At 35.1% G+C, this 23,025-nt stretch overlaps 1 long non-coding RNA gene across 1 annotated transcript; it reads left to right on the forward strand.

Moving 5' to 3' along the window:
* The first annotated feature begins 19,260 nt into the window (after positions 1-19,260).
* LOC128996004 (uncharacterized) lies at positions 19,261-21,024 on the forward strand. The gene is made up of 2 exons (XR_008491007.1): positions 19,261-19,358; positions 20,757-21,024. It is a non-coding gene; the product is annotated as an uncharacterized LOC128996004 (long non-coding RNA).
* Positions 21,025-23,025: the final 2,001 nt, after the last annotated feature.

Below are 23,025 nucleotides of genomic sequence, written 5' to 3' on the forward strand. Positions count from 1 at the left end.
AACATCAATACACTTAAGCAAACATTACATATCTATAGTTTTTTGTTTTATTTTTTTTATATAAAGAAATCATTCACTTGGTGCATAGAATTAGATATTTAAGTTCTAAAACTATCAACATGACCTAGTTTATGGCATTCTAATGGTTCTAATGGTCATAATGTCAATGATGTGAAATTTTCATCTCTAGCCTGTCCAATAATAGTTTTAAGTTGTTTCCTTTGGAGTGGGACTTTTCTCTTTTCATACAAACTCTTTCAGTTTGCTCTTCATTTTTTGGTTATGATTCCCAATGGACCAAAAATGGAAAGAAAAAGCTTGTTTAATATTTTACAGAATTTTTCGGCTATTAGATCTGTTATCCGGATTGCAAATCTCTTAGATAGGATGTTTAATCGTAAGTGATTAACATATTTGTTTTCATTACCATTGCCACATGATATTAATTAGCTATAAATTTACCTCAATTCCGTATGTATATTTTCTTGCGTCTAGTAGTATTAGGAGAATTTTCACACGTAGTCCTAATTGGCACATTCTATACCCGTGCCTAGAGGTTGAATAAACCAACACACATACAACTTAAATATTCCACTTGACTTATTTCGTGTGAAACAGAAAGTTTCGTGTCGCCCAGCTCACATAAACTACGGCTACACTGGAGTATGTCGGGCTTATAGTTTACAGGCTGGGGTGTCAATATCATGCAGCTGTTAACGACAAGCGTGACCGCTGACCGCACTGCAGATTGCAAATGCAAGCATAGTTATCTTATACACAACACTCCGTGCAGACCCTGTGTGGTCTAGGTGAGGTGCAATTTTATCGCTCGGTAAATGTGTTCGTCTGTGGGTTTTATTTTAATCCGCTAATATTCGAATACAACTTGTTCCTGGTAATGGTGTTTGTAATGTCCGACATTAACAAGACGTGTTCGCGGGAATCACCGCTTTATCTGGATAAAACGTGCATTAATTAACTGTAAATGTGGAAAGAGTTGTGTATTTGAATGGGTAATGGTTTAATCAAAGTGACTTCAGCGCTGAGTGTTAGTGTTGTGATCGTGTTGTTATGCGGTTTGTAGACAAAGTACCGTTGTGTTGATGTAATTGTAGGAAGACAATTAAAATTAGAAAACATTTATTGATAGGGGAAGGATTTTAAAAAGCCGAAGAAAAATTACAGGTATATAGTTGTTTTCTTAACTTGAGACACGAAGTTGAATATTTGACGTTCATAAATCTATGAGTGGGGCTTCAACTTGACACCTTACACAATACTTCAACTGACAGGGATCAAATCTATTTTGAGACGTAATTAACTCAGAGACTGGAACTGTTCTAGTGTCGGAAGGGATCTGGTTCTAGCCAACAATGGTTTTTAACTGTTTGATAATTCCAAAGACAGGTTTAGAGCCTACCTCAAGCTACAAGTCCACCCACACAACAAAAATATATTTTAAAAAGTGATTCCTGGTTTTCCACACTGAGAACACTACTTCCCAATATACTTCCACTAAATACTTCCAAAGTTAGTTAATTGTATTACTCCGCGTTAAAAATATAAAAAAAAACTATATCAGAGCCATAAATCCAAATTGAAGCGGGAATACCTTAGGTCTATAGTAATACCCGGTACTTTAACTATTTTAATTTAAATTACCGATTTTAAAATGAAATCGTAGCATATGTAATCCGTAATGTCTTGATTGAACGTGTTATTAATATTCTAAAACTAGCTACAACTGTGTAATACGGAGTGAGCTGTTCTCGGTGTCATTTACCGACTAAGATCAAGGTAAGCTGAATCTAGAGTCGAATCACCTAAAATCTATTGACTAAGTACCGACACAATTTTCGAAGCTTACATAAAGACATCTGCTCCCGAAGAATTGTCCGCAGGTATTCCTTATCTAGGGTCGTGATTCCCTTCTCTCCCGCGAGCGGGGGTTTGCCGTTTCCCTCGGTTAATTAGGCTAAGACTGTGATAACCAAGAGTGGGCGCCTCCGCCTCCCACGTTCACCTGTCTCTGATAAACAGCTGATGGCTTACAAATGGCCTGAGACGCAGGTGATCTCTCAGGAGATGCAACTAATGAAATCGTCTCCGGTGACGTGTAGTAATGAAAACTGGGAAATGATGTATCTGACCTTATCCCGCAGAGGGCTCACCTGGCGGAAATGTTAGATATTTGTTTGTTTTCTGATTGGAATTATGATTGAGAGGGCATTAATCGGGAGCCTGTTCACGTAAGGCAAAAAACAAGTATTAGATAGCGTTTCCAGTCATATGCATTAGAATTTGTGTCTAAATAAGCAATATTTCAGAGCTACAGACCCGATGGTAAACCTTTATTGTCACAGTTTTTCAAATGTATTATGCAAGTAAAGTTTCTAGACAGTATTTTAATTATCTAGATACATTTTTTGGTCGTTAATTACACTTTGTAACGTAAGAAGTGGAAGCACTACTCGTAAAAATATGGAGTATTCCCTGTATGGTTGTTAAATAGTTATATACGAGTATGTAACAAGGGCACAATGTCCGAGTAATTTGATTATGCATACAACCTTACTTGACTACGACATCGTCTGATTTAGAATTGTTTGTGTTAAGTATTTTTACATGCATATAAAGAGTTCTATTTTCATACCAAACCTTTACGATAATGGGATATTGGTCCGTCTCCAGTTATGTACGATATATTTAATACAAATTCTAGTTCCTTACTTGATACATTGATTTTAAACCATTCGGCAGCCATTACTCCAGTTATGTCCGATGATTCCCGGTTATTCTCAGTTATTACGCAGTGTAGCGTGGGGTGAGGGCCCGCCTGCGGCGACTTCCCAAAACATCAAACAATAACATTAAATCTGCCGTACCGCCACTGAACAGTAAGCGGCTGTTATTTTCTATAAGTTATTACCACAGGCGGTAAGTGCCGAATGTACACTTAGGTACCCACGAGGGAGTTTGGCGATAGGTGAGCGATAAGAGCAATCATGAGGCCAAACAAATTACACACTTCGGCTCCGACTGTGTTATTTACCCGTGAAATGTGTTGGACTTCCGAACCAACCTGTTCTGGACCCAGATCGGAGATATGGATAGTTGGTTCGGTAGATATGGACAGTTTGGAAGCTGTGACGAGCTGATGCCGTTGATGGCGTGGGTTGTGCCGTGGGGGGCCTGACTGATAAAGACATGATCGTTGGGAAATACTTGTTGAACAGATTGTGTTGATAATAATCACTAGCTTTCCCCAAACATTTGTTAAGCGTTGATTATCGTTATACAGACAACGACATAAGTTGTGTATTGCAGAGTTGTCTGTGTCCGCTGGTTCTATACTAAGCGACATCGTTTCTGGACCCAGATTCCATTTGTCATTTGGCTATCAAATTAATGGTGATATCTGAGAAAATTTCTACATTAGATAGTAATAAGACCAGAGGTTGGACCGAACTATATAAAATGACTAAGGTATAGCTCAAAACTCAAAACACACAAAAATCTATCTTTAAAGCATTTCTTATGCATTATATTAACAATTATTCTCATAAACAAACCAATTATAGCCATCAATAATACATTTTTTTACGTATTTTCAGACAAACTGTGTCCGGTAATGTATTCTTTTCTAATATAAATTGACACACTTACTAACAAATGGAATATTAAATTATAAAAATTGAGTATTTCATTGAATATTGAAACCAAATTTAAATTTAACAAAATTGTTTTTGTCCTAAGGAGGTGCCAAAGGTTTTATAATATTGACCGTGGAATAATCACACTCGAATTTCGTCAGCTGCGTTATTGGGCCTGGGATTTGTCCCTTGACTATTCCAATCTCCCTACAAAAAATTTAAAAATATATACAAATTGTATACAGAATATGTGTTCTTTTTTACTAAAATTAAATTAATCAAGGTAACTTATGGCAATGACGTTTTCCTTTACATAAATATGTCTTAGTGCATAATTCTCAGAAGATGGGGTTTTAGGTCTTACAAGTAAATGTTATTTTTATGGGGCACTTATGTAGATTTTAAACAAGGTTTTTAGAAAACATACCTCGAAACATTGCATTTTTAGACTTCTACAAGTAAAAACTTACAAGGCAGTGTTGAACTTACAAGCTGTTTTATTTTTAGGATAGAACTAATCAATAATTGCTTTGTAAAGATATCCTAATTTTTTATTAAAATAGCGTAAAACCATTGAATGTCAAGCCTCGAGGAAATTATATCATTGTCCATACAATAGCGTTCTCCTTTCTTCATTTCAAGTTTTTTGTGATTGATTGGTATGTAGTTTATTCCCTTTTCGTACGTCTTATCAGATTTGAAAATGTTGCGCTTTCACGAAGTCTACCAAAACGGGAATACGCCTATAGTTCTAGGCACGTCATGGTATTTTAGGATTACCAATGTGGGTTTTGCGTGTGACAGATACACACATTTTGATATAAAGTATGGATTTATTTAATATCAACTCATCAAATAATTAGTTTCAAATATACAATTTTTGGAAACTTTCTTAAAATCAAACGACGTTCTTTACATTTAAAATGTATAAATATGAAAATTTGGTAAGTGTGTCATTGTGAGGAAGCAAATCTTCTGACAGGTTTTGATAATTGAGAGGTCCAGCAGGAACATGCTAGGGGTTGTAGCCTTTCCCAGACTGTACATTTTCAGCCGTGACGTCACGACACCGTAGATAACCATCGTCTGGGAATTAATCAATCATCGCGTAAAATTTAAAATGTGTGAGTAAATTTGGGAGTAGAAAGTAAATTGCCAGAAGCAGAAGCAAATCTGTGATCGGCGCAGAAGATAATTCTGACACTTTATGTTGGTTTTAATGGGCTATAGAGATCTGTGTTGTTTGAAAAATTATAAGCCATTAACGCTCGAAATCATTATAATCGATTGTATAAGTGTTTTGTTTTGAAATTTGTTGTAACAGTAGAATGTACGGAAAATTATTTAATTAAATATGAGTTTTTATTAGGCGGAAAACGAAACCATTGACCAGTCAATGATGAAACTATACAACCAGAAAAATAGTAGTAGGAATTATTAAATTTTGTGACCAAGAACTATAAAATTCCATCTTATTTTGAAATTCGTATTTTCATCGTTGCCGTTGTGTTCACAAGTTAGGTATATCGAATATCACAAGAGTTCTGCCACCAGCAGCCACTTGCTAAGTATAGAAATGAGTTGTAAGTATTACAACTTCATTGGAAAATACAATATAAATTTAACATAGATTTGTACGTGTAAATCAGTATCTCTATTTCGTTAACTATTTCGTTTTTATGTTCGTGTGCGTGTGCATGGTCAATATATCTAGGCCTATATTACTTATTTAATACGCAAGCACGATTTTTGTGACAATTACTCCTCCGAAACTACTGAACCGATTGACATGTTTTTGGTGTCATTGGAAAGAGGGTAACGTGAAGTTGTGCAGGAAACTTTCTTTTTAGGGAAATAATGAGAGATTGAGGCCCTGGAGCCCTTTAAAGTTTCGTATTTCTCCATAAGGATAACATGGGAGATAATTTTTATTTACAGAAACATATGTTTGTTACTTGAAAATAGTCAAAGTCTACTACATAATAATTGCTGTGTATTATGACTCTTAATGTATACCTACTACATTTCAATGAAGGATTGTGTACCTTAAAGTTTACCCATAATGGATCTTACTACTTTATTTTAATGCTGGGAATAGTAAAATTTAGTGGAGAATAAGTTAGGTACCATGATTTAAAAACTTTACTATAATAATTTATGTATTTAAATCACAAATCTTTGACATTAATTCATTTGAAACTAAACCCTTATGAAAAAGTTTATATATGGCCATATAAATTTTTTTTTATCCGGTTATATTTGGTTTTGGACCAAATACAACCAGATATGATCATATATGGAATCCCCCAGATATGATCATATATGGAATCCTCCATATATGGAATTTTTTAATAAAAAATATATAAATAAATAAAAAAATAACAATTAAACATATTTTTACCTTAAATGGTATAAACTATAAATTAAAACTATAATAAAAATGTTAAATTCAAAAATTTCAAAACAAAATTTTTAAGCATCTGACTGGGATTTGAACCCGGGACTCCGGCGTGAGAGTCTGCCCCCTTAGCCACTACACCACGATTGCTTCATATCATGTGGATGATCAAAACCCATTACGAATAAGAGAAGCTGTATTTAGTCTCGTAAAACAAGATTTTTCTTAGACATTTTATGTCATTTGAAGAATGTTATTATTAATATAGCCTAACTACGTGACATTGATATTTGAGGCTGTTTGATAGCAAAGGTACAATTAATTAATTATTAATATAATATTCTCCTTATTTAGGCCTACTACACTTACAATTTTAAAATTATACGTCAGTTTTAAGATTTTGTTGCGTTATAATAAAATTGTACAATAGATGTATGTACAGGATTTTGTCATCAGGGTTCAAATCTGGATATTTTATTTCTTTACTAATAATTACTTTAAAGGAGAATTGCCTATATTATCTGCCCCCTTACTGTACCACATATCAACTCAATCAGTTAAGTAGTTTGTGCTTGGAGAGCAACAAGAAAATACACAAACTGATAAACTTTAGATTTTTAATATTATAAGAAGTGTTTGGGAGTTTGAGAGTTACATAATCCTAAAGTGGCAACAATCCCTTATAATAATTCCAGTTATTGTCAAAAACTCATTTATAGATGAGCATAAATGGAAAATTATTATTCCATATATGAGTAATTTAATTTCATACCTGGGAGTCATATATGACCATATATAGACCATAATTCCATATATGGAGGATATTTATGGCCATATATGGGCAATATTTTCATATATAAAAAACATGTATGGCCATATATGAACAATAATTTCATATGTAGAAAACATGTATGGCCATATATGGGCAATAATTTCATATATAGAAAACATGTATGGCCATATATGAACAATTATTTCATATATAGAAAACATGTATGGCCATATATGAACAATTATTTCATATATAGAAAACATGTATGGCCATATAAGAACAATTATTTCATATATCGAAAACATGTATGGCCATATATGAACAATAATTCCATATATATACTACACATATGGCCATATATGGACACCACCATATATGGATACAACCACATCTGGCCATATATGCTTCCATATATGCTCATCAAAACCCATATATGGCTTTATAAAACCATATATGGAATTTTGATATGGCCATATATGGCCAGAAATTACTTTTTTATAGGGGAACAGCTGATCGACAAATCAAACAAATCATCTACTTCATGTGAATAATGTTATTACACAAACATAGTTTTTTTTAACCAATATCTTGATTCTTTTTTACTTGTGGGTGTATTTTGAGTTTGCAGTTATGAAAGCACCAAGCCAAGTAACTTTTTTCAAATTTTCTTTATAAACTAACAGTATTAATGAATTACTACATAAACTTGACAAGTCAGGAAATTAATTGTCAGTTTACCAAGGGGAAGAAGAGTGGGTCCTTGAAACAGACGAAGGCGCAGACACCCAGTGGATTGCCAAGACACAGATTAGACTAATAAAAGGGGGCAGTGGTTTTATTGATGAGGAATATTAATACATCAAAAAGGGCCTTATTAATGGCACAAGGCTTTGTGATCAGAATGGTTAACAACTTAATAGAATGTAAAGTCTTAACTGGAACAAGTGAGTGGGGACATATTTTGATTTCGAGGATAAAAATTTACCCGTCTGAAACAAACTTACCTTTTAAAATGGAAAGATGCTAATTTCTGTTACCTTTGGCATTTGCAGCGCTGTTCTTACCCAGACCAATTTCAGTCATGAGCAACTATATTATATGTTGTTTTAAGTAGACTACATCTATTAATAGGATAAGCATATTCGTTACGGAAAACTCTGACCAAGGTAATCTTCCTGAAGGTAACTTTAAGGCTAAAATCGTAGTATTCATGGAAGTGCTTTTGTGATAAAAATATTTTTTTTAGTGTTTATTTTTAAAAGTGTGTTTTTTCAAGCAGCATTTTTATGACCCTCAAAATATGCTACATAGGCCTATTGGTTTGATATGATAAAATGTTTTGTTAAATGTGTTATAAAATCTTTAAAACATAACTACCCTATAACCTTGCTCGCTGCCTATAACATACTTGCACTTGAACACTTATTAATTTACTAAATTTAATACACATACAGCTAGGAAATGGCTGGACAGCTTCCCTTCCAAGGACCTTCCAAGGCTTCATTATTATTGTATTTAATTTTCGACGTCGAGTCAATATATGATACGATGAATTTGTTTTCTAAATTCATATGTTATTTTGCGGCGCATTGAGCCGCACAGGTTCACTAGTTATTTATTTATTATGAATTGACGACCATCGAATGAAGGGAGAAGACGTAGCCCAGCTATGACTCCTATGCGAGTCGAAACCGGTTGCAATTCAGCAAAACATTGATCGCATAAATGCAGGTATTTACACCAATTCTTTAGCAGTATTTCTAGTCCAAATGGGTACAATCGGACCAATGACATACTTTACTAACTTTATTTTAAAGCAATGTTGGCAAACCTACTCGCTTGACTTACAAAAAACCAAACGGACTCATTGTTCTCACGTTCTCGGGTCGTTAGGTAGCTGTCAGTGCGATCATCCGGTGTCCGATGCGTCATAAACCGCCAGACTCGGCTATCGGACGAATCTGCGGTCCGGACGATGTGACAAAGATGAATCCTCAGAGGCACAGGACGTAACGAGAGTCGAGGATCAAACAATGAACCTGGAATAACAACTTAGGTAGAAAGTCGCCGACTAGCTCAGCTCAACTCCCAATTATTTGTTATTGCATTCCGAGTCATAAAGACGTCTAGAGGAGGAAGCGCTGCGGCGCGCCGGAGGTACAAATTGTGACGGCGGTGTCGTAAATAACATGTGACTGTAGAGTACCGCGGAAACTGTAATGTTGTCTCCAGTCACTCAGTGGGGAATGAGTTAATGTGTTTTAAATATTGTCAATGATTTGGTATGAACAAGAACTCATTATCCTTTAATACTTTATTCTGGAATGGCGACCATACAAATTTAGGTCTTTTGGCCGCGACCTTATAAAACCGTTGAAGAATGCTATCGCTTAACTATAGCTTAACCAACAAGATTAGCAAAGACTAGTGTAACTAACTTCTTTTATCCTCTAATATCTATCTTTTCAAACCTCGAAATAGCGTCCCAATTGCATCAGCAAAGCCTAGCATTATCATAGTATACGAGTATTTATTGTATTACAACTAAAAGATTGTTGTTGAATTAACCGTCCCTACGTAAACTATTATTACCATTTGCACCATGAAAGTGTCCTAGGTAAATTTATGCTGATATCTTTGGCACCCGTACATCCGAAAAAGAGTTTCGTCACTGGGACAATATGCCAAGCCCTAGTCTCAAGATATGGTAATGAAAAACATAACGTATGTAAAAAGTTTGGCCCACTGTCATTAAATTAGTGTTTAGAATGTTACATACCTGTTCAACTCCTACCATCTCAGATTTAGCTATATGATAATACCACAATCCGTTACCTCAAATCCTATTTCACAGTTTTCAACCACATATCTTGAAGGGGAAAATAGGGCACGAGCAGTCTCGAGAATCCTCCACACCAGCAATACGAAAATTAGTTGATTAGTTTAATTCTACAGCAAACATCGTATTGTTTGATAGAAATCCCGAGTTTACCAGGAAGTAATGTTAACATTTCTCACATATTCTGCCTCTAGATAGGATTCCTGCAGTCTTCTGACTACCGAGTCTATAGGAATGCTAGGCTCACCTCTAGTTGCGCTACTTGGCTCTGTTTTATGTTCATTACTGATCTGATCCACTCCCTACCACAGTTGCTGCTCCTAACGCCTTATTAACCTTTCGATAATTGGATATATTCTTGCAACATCTCACAGACTCGCGAACACAAATAATTAAAACATCCTGCGTCTTGTCGAGTGTTTTGAAATCGCCTCATTTGACTGCACTTGGAAGGTAAAAGTTGGTGCAGATTTATTAAATACACTTCGATAAGTAATTTTACATTGTTTGGTTGTGGTATTTTAATTATTTAGGTACATGAACAGATGAAAAGGTGGTGTGGATAAGTTATTTTCAGTTGATTGTTTAAGGGTATATTCTTTAGGGATGATTTTCATTGAAAAGTTAGACCTACGTTTATTGTACCTTGGGTGTAGTGAAAATATGATGCAACAGTTGAGCTTATCTACTTTTACTAATAACGCATGTAGTCTACTGTTTGCATGTGATCTTAAACTGTAGTCCAAATGAACTTTTCTCCAAAAGCAACGCGTGTTCAATGGGAAACTACAATTACGGCCTGACTTTCATGGAGAGCAAGCTTTTAACGAAATTTCCTCGTCTTGAAGATTATTTTATGAATCATAGAACACATAACTACCTATATATTTAACTTAATACTATACGTACTGCGAATTAAAAGCAATTTATTTTAATATTCACCCATGTACTTTTATGTTACAAATCTATACTATTATAAAGAAGAGGTGGTGTCTGTGTGTGTGTGTGTGTGTGTGTGTGTTTGTATGAGCTAATCTCAAAAACTACTGAACAACTTTGCACGCTTTTGATAGAATCCAATAACTTTTAGCACAATTATTGTACTGATAAAGTTCTTTTACCCTAAGTGACACCATTTTTGGTTTTCTAGTTAGATGCTCACTGCCTAATGATGGCTCTGAAATACATGTGAGTATTACCACATAGACAGCTATTGATGGTTATGAACCTAGGCCTACCATGACTAGACCAGCTCTGCTCCCCCTTAAAATGGTTTTAGTAGGGATACATAACAAGTTTTATATTTTTTTGAAGTTGTAATAGACAATTTTCTACAAACGCAACCTGCGATGGTCAACTGTGTCTTCGCCAGCTGGAGCATTGATTATTGCTATTCACCCGTGGTATTCGAGATAATAGCTGATAATCGGTGTGTAACACGGTGTTAATGGCGGATACAAGTAGAGCATGTAACATCGCAATAATAGGATCGCATGCCACCACCTAGGCTACCCGTGATAAATCTAGGACCCGTCGAGCGACCACTGGACCGTTTACCGCATATTTAGGCCCAGCAGAGGATAAAACTGCCGCCAATAATCACCGTCCTCTCGCGATCTGAGAAAATAGAAACATTAATCAATGTATGAATCGCCAGCTGTGTCGCGTGGTTGTAGCTGTGGCTGTGGTAATATATAGCCGCGGATTAACATAGTCTCTTGTCGATTAGTCAATGTGAAACTAGTTGTACAACGATAGACGGCCACCGAAATTCCAACAGTGAACCACAGGAGTGGATTGAACGTGGTACGTACGTTGATCCGGTAAAATGTCGTTGTACGACACAGTGGCATACGTGACTAAATACACGTTATCCTATACTTCCGATCGTTGTAAAACAATCGGCCGATTTTTACTGACCGTCCAATATCAGTGCGTGCAACTCGCCAATGGATCATTTAAAGGGGTTTTTAAGATGTGACCCCTTCCGGTACTTTTGCAGTGTGTCACAGTCCGTTGCCGAGTGGCAGTTTTTATGAATAAATATCGTTTTAATTTTGTCTGTTGTTAAAGTCATACGTACTCTATCTGAAAGACACAAGGACATGTTTAAAACATTTCTGTTAAACTTTTAGATCACTTTAATAAACAATATATTAACACTTTATTTCCAATTAAATTAAATACGTTTTCACCTGCATTAAATAAGTGCACATTAGTTAATGTAAGCTTTTACATTAATGCTTCTGGGCAATCTGTATGTTTAGGGGAGCAAAAAAAGAAATACCCGTCATCTAAACAAAAATATACATAAGTAACCACAAGAAAACATTTTTGCAGAAATTTCAAAATCAAAAACAAATATATACACCTCATAGAAAATTACAGAGTTTAAGCTCTGCACGATCGGTTATTTAAAATGTTAAATCCAAATTTTGAAAATAAATAATTTATAACACTCAAATCATAGAAAATGACAGGGCAATCGAAACCGATCGATTCAAATAAAGAGCTATTCATCTGAGGCACCAGACAAGCTATTATCACAAATTGGCGAAACAATCGGTGGCGAGAGCTCACGCACACACGCACATGGGCGATATAATGAGATAAACTGGGCAGCACACGTGCCTCTCACACGCACACACGCACACACACACCTGTTGTTATCACATTATCAGTATCAGGTGCCCGGTTATCGGGGGAAGGTGTTATAATCACCGCCACGTATTCTACGTGCAGACGCCTTCGCTGAGAGTCGACCTCCACGCCGCGTCCAGCGATCTCGGACTAATCTTCTCAGAAGTGTAGTCACATTGCAAACAAACTAAATTAAACGTTAGAAACCTAATTTTGGTAATAAAGTTATTTGCATTTGGAGACGGGTTTTCTTTCAGTGAAGAGATTGGGTTATGTTTTGACCAAGACTTCAAACTTTTAAAGAAGGTATTTTTAAAAATACTTTAAAAGTTAATTGCTGAAAATACTTACAATGCATTTTATTCTAAGAGCGAATGACCCAAAGAGTTTATGCAATTTTCATTTTTCCATACGATTGGACATGACGAAATACTTTAAGATCTGATCCCTAAAGTACATTTCAGGGTAATAAATTTTCAATCCAATGTAGTAACTACATACAAAATACGAATTTAAAAACAACTAAATTTGTTGCCAAGGGCCTAGAGTAATATTGTTGAGCATACGTAAACTTATTCGCTTGAGAAATATAAGATGTTATAAGGTGGTAAGTATGCCTAAAAACATTAGCATAGGAATTGAACATGAAATCATGCAATCTAAGATAACAATTCTTTAAAATCCAGATTCGACCATATTGTGTGTTGCATATTATACAGTATTTTATACGTCCCATTATTTTATAGATTTTTTACAATAGCTGTTATCATTCAATAAAGGCACAAGTAAAGAACAAATGAACAACAACAAAACTCTCACTGTGAGTAAACTATCTCTGGGTGAGTTGACAAACTTGCGAAAATCAGGGAGGCAAGAATACTATTTCCTCTTCAACATAATGTTGCCAGCAATAGTGGCCGGGTACCACACAACTCTCTCTGTTTATTGAATGAGAACGATGAGGGCGAGCGAGCGGAGCGAGTAGGAGCGATCATGCTCGATGGCCCAGAAAGGAGCGCCACTGGCAATCTGTAATTATAATTGAGCGACCCATGTTAATGAGCAGTATGGGCGCATTAGGTAGACTTCCATCTCAGCTGATATGATAATTAGAGGCCGACATATCGCTGTCTCCGTCCCACGCATTGTTACTACTTGCGCAATTCTACCACATATGGACACGTTTTGTTCATTTACACGCTTGGCTGGCAAATTGGAGGATTGAGCAACAAAGGACGCTTACAAGGTTAATTGTTTATTGTTACTCGTTTAATTTTTATGTTAGACGCTGCCTTTTAGTCCAGGCAACGAAGATATTAGCGGAAAAGATTTTAAGCCAAATTTGGCACAGTTGTAGGGGAAGGGTCCCTATACAACATACTAAAATTACTGACCGCGGGAGTGGAGCTAAGGGGGCTAGAGGGCTATAAAGGTCAATTTTTTTTAGGTTTTTCATAAATAACTCGAAAGCCATAAACTATTTGTGTAGGGCATACACTACTAATTGAGCAAATTAAAGAAGATTAAATTTCCTACAAAAAAACCATACGATGAAACTATTTAGGTTCAAATATGTACTAGATATAATAATGATCCAATGCAAATACTTCTTCTATAAGAAATACATGTAAACTTGTATGAAAAATAAATGCTAAACGTGGCAAAGCCTATCCACATAAAACCAATATAACCGATATTTTTAAATTTTGACAAAATTTTCCAGCAATTTTACTCTTTTATTCCATCCGTTTGCTTGAAAACACTGGGAAACAAGTTTTATTGATTACAGTTTTTGTCTTATTTTGATTTTGACCTACAATGTTCATCCCCGCCAATTTATAGTTTATATGTGCTGTGCTTGCTGGTTCATATTATGTACCAATTATTTTATATGCTTAATATCGTAAATGTATCACAAAATCAGTATTAAGGACAAAAAGAACTGGTGGATAAACAGATCGAGGATAGTGATGTCCCCAGCACATAAATATTTTGCGCAAGTGACAAAGAGCAAGACCAAGGAGGCGAGAGGTGTTATGTGACAAGTGCAGTTAACTGTCGATTAAGAAAGCTCTGATTCAGCCAATAATCAGAGGATCTTGGCTTCAGTCCAATACTCTGGAACTCTCATTGAGTCACTCGCGACAGTTTTAGCAGGATGGGAATAGACGGCATTGTTCTCCGTTCCATGCTCTTGCACCGCGCTGCCGCCAACGCGCAATTGTCCACACATCTCGTTACGAGGTAAAAACTATCGTAATTGGCTTCAGAGACGGAGAAAAGTAGGTTGAGATAGATTAAACTGTAACATTCGCGTAATGAAAGACTAACATTGTGATTGTCCAATAAATAAGTGGTGTACAGTATTAGAGTATAAAAAGGTTTTAGTTATCCTCAACTATGTTAACAATAATTAATTGTTCTATCTCTGGTTAAAGTTTAAATTTGTTTAATTGTGAAGAGAAAATATTAATTTACTTTATTATAAATTTATGTTATTTGTATCACTTAATTGTTGTGTTTTGATGCTATTGCCAAATTTATGTGTTTTGAACGGTTCAAAACCTGGTATTGTTACTAACGTCAAATATTCGGTAAATATCGTCATTGCTCTCAATGACTAAAATAACGTCCCCACTTCGATCCCGCTTTGAATAGATTTTAATAAGATAACTTTTCATTTCACTTGATTTAAGATGAGTTTGATTTTTGAGTTTCTTTATTTTTCAAGTAACCGCAATTAGTATTGGATTTGGCAATGTTAAACTACTTAAAATATGTACAAAACTAAGATGAAAGTAAAAAAGATTATCAACTGGTAAAGCATAAAAAACCTAATATAGACCATAAGACTTTACATAACCACATATCCGCTATAAAGTTTGGGTTTTAAATTAGCTCTAATTCACTCACAAAAGAATCATTTCAGAGCGACAATCAACGTGCCAAAAGAAATGGAGCAAGCAATCAATCAATTCAATTATCAATTATTTAAGATGGGGACGCCACTATGTGCGTATTTTAACCCAAATATGAGTGAAGGATGAGTGTAGGATGAGTGGCGCGATCTTGTAGTCTTGTTAGTGACTAAGGCCGACATGTTCCTTAGACACAGCTGTTAATTAATAGCCCATACAGCTAATGGGAACTAAGGGACCTACAGTTTATTGTGGAATCTGAACCAATGGAATGTTGCACGATCCTGTAGTGTAATGTAAATTTAAAGTCTCAAAAGGTATCAAAACTTGTTAATCACCCAAAGACTATAATTTCACCCCTGGATGAACTATGACCTAGCGTCCGTGAGGCTGGCAGTGGTCCGCCTTGCGGTGGCAGCAGTCTGCAGTGTCAAGCCATGCCATGTAATTGGCAATTCAATGGCTCAGCACACACCGCTGCTGTGCTCGGTAATAATATATTCAGCTGGTGATGGTTTATATACAAGTAGTTCTGCGGCTGGTGGCTGCTCCCACGGCATCCACTCCCACGCCTTGTACTCCCATTACATGAGGGAGTCAACGCTACATGGCCTGCACCGCCGTTGATTTGCATTCGTTGGATAAACTTAGATATATGTCGGTATTTACAGTTTCAGTACTTGGAGAGTAAGGCATCGGGCTTGTTTTGGTTTAAAAATAGCAGTTTTAATGCTTAATTGTAAAGGCTGGTTAGGTATTTAAAGTTGGTTCTATGTAGTTGAGAAGGGGAACCAGAACGAGGGACTTCTTTTTTGGGGGTAGGAAAAACTCCGGCCAATCTAGCATTTAGCTACTGTATGTAGTAATTCCATGATCAAGTTGTTTGGAGCTGCTATCTTACTGTAGGCTTAGCTACAGTATCTAGAATGATATGTCTCTCGGCACGGAAAAAACACTTTGTATTGCTCAAATCTCTTCACCAAAAACCTTTATTTAGAAAATTAAATGTCAAAGTGTGTTTGATTCTGGATAAAGTGTCAAATTAAATATATTAGAGTGGCGTTGTTTAAATTAGTTGTTCAAATAACAATACATAGATTTTTTTACATAGGGTACAAAAGCGGAAATCTATTAAGTAACAGAACTATAATTCTATAACATAGTCATAAAGGTTGAAATTATTGTAGAAGTTAATCTAGGAACAATTATATTATTAGTTGGTAATAACCATTCAAGCTTTGTGTATGACTAAAATAGGGGACTTAGGGGGATAAATGTGTATATTAAATTAAAAATTAATTAATTAGGGATTTAACTACTAGAGAGTCTGTATGTAGTGACAGTGATTCTATAAACAACAGCAGTCTGAGTCACTGCTAGCGGGTGGCCACTGGTCACTGGTCAGGTAAACACCCACACATATCTGGTCTGTTTAATTACTGTAGACACTACATGGCGCATGGTGAAGTGACTGGTGCTGCTAGTTGTGTCAAGTAAAACCTTTGCCATATGTTGGTAGAGTAATTACGTCATTTTAAGGGAACCTTTCCCTTGTATTTGTTATAATAATGTATTGTCGTAGAGGCTATACCGTATTCTAAACGAAAACAAAACCCAGGAAATGTATTGTGATCAATTTTGTATTTAATATTTTCAATCGTCCAGAGTGTTGTGACTTATATTTTGTATTTTAGATTGGGTTTCAGTCTGGCATACTACAGTACATATATGAAGAAAGTTGCTAACCTTTAACCTTAAGCCCTTCGCTTCCTCACTGTCCCTTCAATATATATTCTGGAGGTGATACTTCATGCCACCAAACTGGAGTCATGCAAAACCACAATACTCGAAATTCAGCCGACTTCAAACTATCTTACCACAAGACCGCCATTTTTTCGGAAAGGCCTAGCTACGCCGGAACAAAGATTTTCAATCACCTCCCACGACACATCAAAAGTGGAAAACATACCACACGAAAACGAGACTTCGCAGCTGGCTTCTGAAAACTCCTCTGTAAGCCTACAGCATCGAAAAGTTCTTCCGGCGGTCCAGTGACCACATTTACGTTTGATATATGTTTAAAAACTGTAACTTGAAAGATGTATGACACCAGTCTATGCTTGAAGCCGTTGAATAACGATGTTTGTATTCTTATTCTTAGTCCTCATGTGGTAGGGACATGTTGGGTCAGACCGAACACTTTTCTTCGGACAAGTGCGGGATGAGTAAAATTTCAGTTAGCAACGTAGATAGTTACTGGATTTACCTTACCATTTCCCCCGAAATAATTTGTAAACAGCCAAATGATCTATGGCAGATTAAACTATATAACATGTTGACAATAATTAAAATTTGGTGGTCTTGCTAAAGCTTTTAGGCCTGTGTGTAACGAGATTATGTCCAACCTTGCTCCAGAGCCACAGTTTCAGTCTCAGCCTTACAGGAGCCCTCGTCAGTTTCAGTTTGCTGCTTGGTCCATATTAATTACTATAATGTGTACCTCGCTTCAGGCACTCGCCCCCACCCTCGTACCTTCAGCTTCCTCTACGCTCTTTGTCTTGGAGCACGGTAATTACTGGTAATCCCCCCCCCCTTGACTAGGATTGGCTCCTCTTGTATCCGGAACTAATATGGTTCTTAAAGATTGTGTTTATTTTTTTACTGACAGTTCGTTATAAAGCTTATTAAGATATAAGGGTGCTGAAAAAGATAAGTAACCCATCACGTCAAACCTACAGCCTAAGTGATCTTTACTAAATTAACATGTTTATTATGAAAATTTTATAATATTGGTTTGTAGTTGCCACAGCAATCAATTGGTACCGATAATAAAGGTACAGTATTTAAACCACTATAATATGAACTAAAATACAAACAAATAATATATTATAAAGTAATCTTGTCCACAATTAAAAAGATTTCCTCAAAATACATTACAATTAACGCTTTTGAGAGTTCGAGAAAACAAATAAATACTATATTTTAATTAAAAAAAAAAAAAACACACACACACACAACGGACTACCAGTAGCGTGCCAGGTTGTTGACTGTAACGATGTTACTGTATTTGTGAGATTAATTAACACTAATAAAGCAAAACACGAGTGCCGGTATATATATATTGATTTGGAAAGTGCTATGATTAATGGTTTGTTTGGCTGAGTGGGCAGCAAAAGCAGGTAGACGATTTACACGGATACTCAGAGAAGTTTAACGATAATTGACTTTCACCCACAATGGGAGTTTGTTGGGTTTAAGGTCAGTTAAAACTATTTTTGGAATTAAAAATCTTTATTTTCACACTTAGTGAAAATATGGTATTTCATATTTTCGCCGCAGCAAACCCGCCAACTATTCGAGTAAAAATTTGTCTGGTTGGATTGCAATTGAAATATCTAGGCTATATAAAAAAGTCACATTTATTCCCTATTTAAATAGCACAAGTGGACTATGGTTTCTGCTACAGGGAAGTAAAAACGTGTTTCTCTGTTAAGAAATGCTAATATTTGCCTGTATTATTTGATCAAAATATATCCATAATCAAGATAACTGCTATACTTTTGCTTTAAAGGAAAGTTGTATATTTTTTTATTTCAACTATGCTAGTTTTAGTTTAAAAGTCAATATACAAACTATATCAGAGTGTTACAATTAATTGTTATCACCAAAACAGTTTTCTTTTATCTTGCATATCAAGCGTTGTTATTTAAATTCATGTGGAAATAGAAACTATAGTTTAGGTAAAAATATTAGTCATAGACACAACTATCTACGTTTTCCCTTATATTTTGTGTATAATAACGGACAAAACACAAAAGCCGAATAAGGCAAACTGACGTGTTGTATTTTGAAACTATAATAACAGTGTAATAAACAGTAGACAAAGTTTCTTGCGCAAAGAACTCAATGCAAATAGACTATGGCACAATTACGTGCGCAATTAAAAGCTTTGAATAGAGCTTAACGAATCAATATTAAGCTTTAACCTGGAGATGAATGAAAATTTGCACCTGTTGCTACTTGTGGATTGTTTACAGTTCTTGTGTTAATCATCTAGTTTGTTATCTGAGTTCTCTATCACTTCGTGCCTCTCTTTGAATCTGGAAGCCAATCATCCAGGATGGGGAAGCTGGTTTTGGTAAGTTTCTTGATATACATCCTATTCTTAGGCTATTAGCTATAATGTGTGATGCGCTATAATTAGTTATTCAACTAATTTAATTATGTATTTCAAAACATTAACTGTATAAATTCTTGAGCATATTAGCTTTTAGTACACTAAATTAGTCATTGTAGGCTATTTAAATTAACATTATATTTTATAAATATTTCCCTTGTAAAATAATACACAGGGTGTGAAAAATGCAATAGACCATTGTTTTTACAATTTTTATCAAACATCTTAATTTTTATCTTTGAATCTATTTACAATGGAGTTTTTACAACTGATCCTCCGTCATTTTCTATTATTCTTGTTCAAAATTTAATGTAGAACACGAAAATTACATTATCTACTCAAATCCATATACAGGTAATTGAGAAATCGCTGTATTAAGTTTAAAAACATGGTTATTTTTCAAAAACATAAAATAATTTTTTGGGAAGCTAATTTTTAAACTTGGAACATTTGATATGCATCATCACACTTCATTTACTTTGTACTTACACCAAAAAATTGTTGTCACACTGAGTACAAATCACCCTGTATAGTATTTTTTCTAAGGATATCGTTTTTATATGATAGTAAAAAATTATTTGTAACTTGTTTTTTTACTGTTTTTTTTTTTTTTTTTTTTTGTTAACTTTAGACTTTAGGACTTTTATTGAAACACCCCCACTTAGTCGAATCAAACCAGAATTCTAAATGAATTTTGAACTGACTACAGAATATGCAACTGCATGCCAAAATGTCCTTATCTCCCAATGAGGCCAAATTGTATAACATGGTGGTTAATGAGTACCTACTTGCCTATTTGTGCCTATTTGATAACTAATTGCCTTCAACCTATTTGTAAACACATTGATACGTTTTTATAAAACTTTACATTCCTACCAATAGTTAGAGTAGATTGGCAATATGTATTCGTATCGTACACTTATTGCTACTCATTGTATAATTCTTTTTGCAGCAAATGTTATTTACGTAGTGTAAAGGTATATTGATAGAGCGCTTAGGTTCCAATTATAAACTAAACTCATTCAAATTAATTAAGTTTTTAAGCTAGATGGTTTATGTTACCTGGCTTCGTCAAATGATCGTGCTTCAGTAGTACACTACTATAGTTTCGGACTTAAAAAGTCCATCTTCAGGTTAAACAAAAATGTCAATAAGTCATCTAACCAATTTGAAGATGGACTTTTAAAGTCCGAAACTATAGTAGTGTACTACTGAAGCAGGATCATTTGACGAAGCCAGGTTACATAAACCATTTAGCTTAAATTTAGTGATCCAGAGGCTACCTCACCATAAGTTTTTAAATTGAATTGAACTAATAATATTTACAATATCTTATTTTATATGATCTCGCATTCACAGGTACTGTTGGTGATATGCCTGTTAGCAGTGGTAGTCAATGCCAGCATATTCGACATAAAAGGCATTGAGACGGGGAAAGAATACTTCACCGAACTGAAGAATAAAGTACTACAAGTCTTCGATAAAAGCGTCAAAGACATAGACATTAAAAAGGAGCAACAAGATGCGAAGACCGTTCCTTCCAGTTGAGGAAATGTTCCCTTTGTGACTAAGTACAACGATTCCTTGTTATAAGAAGCTACTGCCATAAATAAACTACTAAAGAAAACTAGTTGAAGCATTATTTTTATGTGACAAATAATGACTGCATTTAATCAACCAGAAAATAACAATTATAATTTTACGTATTTTATCAGGATAACTGTTTGGCTCACTATATGGGTTGCAAAAGAAGGCAGGGCAAATTAACAAAGAAAGCCTAAATCTTTTTGGTTTTTTAAAAATTAACAAAAATAATTCTTAGTTTCTTGCAAACGTCTATTCTAACTAATAATAGTGACTACAGACATTAATAAAATACTTTGCCTTTTGTTATCTGGTGTAGTGAAATATACAATATGACACGTACTTCTTTCACATTTTTTCAAAATAAGTAAACTAATTTCAAAGCTATAAAAATGTAGAGTTGGTGTTATTGACTCCAGATGAGTCTTTTTTTCCAATGAAGATATAATGTATTGAAATTGTATACGCAAGGGTAAGTGAAGTAAGATTGATCTAAAAGGGCAAAGTAACGCACAATTGTCTAAGAGCCGGTCCAATACTGTCACCTATACAACATTTGTCTAGCAGCAAAGTTCAGGTTTATCTGCAAAGGCTATCTCTCCCGGGTTTTCTTGGAACAAAGTAACACACAATTGTGTAAGAATGCTTCTACCGACTGCTGATCTCCTAAAGACCTGGATAGGCTACATTTTTGCAAAGGTAAAAGTTCATTTAATTTACTAAAGTTGTACCGATCTTACCAACAACGATGTGACGCAATGGACCATGACTACGGGCTCTCACAGTTGCAGATAACATTTGTCATCAGGTAAACTTCAAAGTTAATGTATAAAGGTCATCTCTCTCTCTCTCTCTTTAGTGAATTTCCCTATTGAGGAGTAGCTATTACCGTAGGTGGCATGGAAAGACCTGGAGCCGGGACCGATATACTTTTTCATTTTGATGTCCCTTGAGGCCAAAAACACTATTCATTCAAATTTATGTATATATGTTTTTTGTCAGATTTTGATGAAATTTGGTTTGAAGGTGTAAGGCACAATGAATGAGTTCACGAACCAACGTGATTGGACCATGGGAACATGGTTTTATGGGGTAAAAATTGAGTTTTCTCATATTTGACCCTCAAAACACAAAATTTCACAATTTCTCTCCAGAACATTTTAAGGAGCTTAAACAAATAAATAATTTAGTATATCAACGTGTTTATGTACGGTTATTGGTTACACGGAATATTACAAAAATTGCAAATTTAAATTCCCATGTTATTTTTAGGAGAACATTGTAAAATGTAGTTTTGTTGGAAAAATTTTAATCAAACGTGGCAAATTTATTTATTTTACACTAAACTACTAATATTTTACTAGAAAACACACTTTATCAGCCTCCCTGTAGCAGTAAACCAAGGTACTCATTAAACTTATTATTTAACTAGACCTAAGTGAAAATCATACCAGCCAAATGGAAATTCGCTTAGTCTGCATGTTTGCTGCGGCGGGGGTATTTACCTACAACAAAGTAACGCCCAATTGTCTAAGAAAGCCTATACCGACCACCGGTCTCTACATTTGTCAGGCCTGGAGACAGGTTCCCACCGTACAATGCACCGGCCTCATTGAATGCAAACCACCCCCACATAAACATCACCAGACTGACGTGTACTTCTCATTGATACTACGTAATGAGATACGCTCCTGATTTGGCATGTGGTATACTGAATTTGAATATCTGTAGGAAAAACTAACTGTAAGGTTTCGTAACCTTTCAATTGCGTTTTTTTTTTTTTTTTTTTTTGTGAGTTTATATGGTTTCTAGACGTTTGCAACGGTTTTATTTTATTTGTTAAGGGTATTTAATATATAAATTTTTGAGTTAACTATCCAAAGACTAGACGATATCTATATCTGATTTCCATCCTCCTCACGACGATCTTTTTGCCATAATTCAGAAAATCTGCCTGTTTTAATTACGATTAATTGTGTTGCGGCGGCTAGATACATTTTCTCCCTTAACAAAAAATATTAATCTGGAGTCGAGAATACCTATT

Source organism: Macrosteles quadrilineatus, unplaced genomic scaffold (genome assembly GCF_028750875.1).
Source record: "Macrosteles quadrilineatus isolate MER2022 unplaced genomic scaffold, UCM_ALF_1.0 Scaffold_5__1_contigs__length_97177068, whole genome shotgun sequence".
Lineage (NCBI taxonomy): Eukaryota > Metazoa > Arthropoda > Insecta > Hemiptera > Cicadellidae > Macrosteles > Macrosteles quadrilineatus.